Below are 2,357 nucleotides of genomic sequence, written 5' to 3' on the forward strand. Positions count from 1 at the left end.
TTTTCCAAAATAGCAATATTAATATTTAAAATATTAATTATTTAATCCAAATCATATAGAAATCCTTATTATTTCACAACTACCAACTTTATAATTTGAATATAGAAAATAACCCAATAATTGTAAAATTGGATAATAATATCAATTTATTTCAAATTCAATAAATCAAAACTTGCTTTAATTTTCTTTAATAGAGAAATTTTCGAAATTAAAGCTACAGAAACACTGAATTTGAAATTAGCTAATGATAGCCCTTTTTCAAAGGTTTTGGGTCTTACATTCTACCCACCTTATAAAAATTTTCGTCCTCGAAAATTTATACAAAACGAAAGAAATTTCGTAACAGTTCACCTTTGAACACATTTAAGAAAGAAACAAAAATATCTCAACGTATAAACATATATACGGTTTTCAAATACTTGGATGGTCGTATGTATAAAGATACAAAGCATGAGTGTGATTGTAAAGCAAGCGTTATAAGATAGGCTCAATGCACAAGGTCATATGACCTCAATGCCTCACAAAACTTGAGGTGCCAAAATAGGGTGCCAATCAAGATAGGCGTTCACAAAGCAAAGATGACATGGTTCAAACATGTGATAGTAAAACAAGGCATCGAAGGCTATAAAACATGATGGGGTTAAAACAACGTGCTTAGCATCCGCACACTAATCTCATATCAACCTCAAGGCTTCAACTTTCCAACTCTGTCAAGCACTTTTCAACCTCATAGCCAATCATAAGCCTAACACCCGCAAGCTCGTTTGCAAGGGATAAAACACCCACAACTCATCATAACGTTACACACCTACCGCTTTACCTTCCATATATACATATCACGTCTTAAAAAACTAATGTATCGCATTACGTATACGTCTACAAGTCGCACGTGATATCAAAACAATTCTCGAGTCTACTCAGAAGGATACAAGATTTAGAAAGGAGAGTCAAATGTCAAGGATAGCAATAATAGATTTGAGAGAATATATCCAATCCCAGATAACCAAGGATACTCAAGCAATGAAGTTTTCTAGACACAATTCAATTGACAACCTCAAAGATAACCCTTGAATCAAAGAAATCCAATAGGATCAACAAGGAGAAGGATCAGCGCATTAGTTTGAAACAAATTCAAGCTGAGTCGAAGAAGTATAAGGTTTACAGAAAAGAATATCTCAGACCCAAGACCAAGCTCACAGAACTCAAGAGCATAATTAAAATACTTCCGAATATGCTGTTCGTTAAGAGCCGAAAACTTGCGAAAAAAATCACTTTGCGGTCTAAAACAGAAGTTAAGCAACAACCATACTTCAAGAGAGTAACAAAAGCATAATCGTGTCTTTACTTTAATGCAAATTCATGTTGAAGTATACTTTGTAGAGTTCTAAAACAAAATGCACACAAGTTCGACTAATAGCTAAAATATTTCCTCAAGTATTTTAGAAAGATAGTTAGGTGCACGACCTAACCAAAAGCAATTCATAAAACTCGGGAGGGAAATCAAATGCTTGTTTAAAAATTTCCAAAGTCCATATTTAACAAGCGTGTATAAAAGGTTTAGCAAGGACGAAAGAGGAAGTTAAACTCTTTTTAGAAAAGAAATTCTGAGGTAAAAATTTTCTTACAATTTGGTAAAGGAAATAAGTGGTGCTTTACAAATGAATCGGTTTCCACTAATCAAGGAAGTTCTCCAGAACCTCATTTAAAATAGCGCATGCCGATTTTTAAATTAACTTCATCAAAATTGAACAATGGTTTCAATCTCAATCAAGCAACAGAAAGTAAATTCCGTTTAATATTTCTTCAAAGAGAATTCAAAACTTCTTTAAAAGGTTCAAAACAAGACTCCAAAAGCGTTCTTGAAATCACCATCTATGAAGAACATTCAAGAAGTTCAAGATGTACTAAAAATGAGTCAAGCCTTGCAAGAAAGGATCTTAAACCAAAATAGTTCAAACAAGATCCACTAGGCATGAGACATCAAATAAGCTTTCAATTGATCCCAAAGAATACAAAAGTCATAGAAAAAGACCACTCAATCATTTGTAATTTCTCAATGATAAATCTTTGACTAAAAACTCTTGTAGAGATAATGGGAGAATAGACAATGCACTAACTTGAAACGAATTAAACTGACCCTCATAAGGATGAGATTCAAAAGATAGGACAAACCAAGATCAATGGTAATGTTCACAAAATGTAAAAGATTAGTAAAAAATAAAGTAAAGTATGACATTCATAGAGATGAAAGGTTAAATAGAGAATTTAGCCTGTTCATAGGAAGAAAGCTATGAGTCCAACACTTTCAAAGAACAACAATTGGCACAAACCATATAGCATGCTAAATCAAACTCAAT

This window comes from Arachis ipaensis, chromosome B06 (assembly GCF_000816755.2).
Source record: "Arachis ipaensis cultivar K30076 chromosome B06, Araip1.1, whole genome shotgun sequence".
Taxonomy (NCBI): Eukaryota; Viridiplantae; Streptophyta; class Magnoliopsida; order Fabales; family Fabaceae; genus Arachis; species Arachis ipaensis.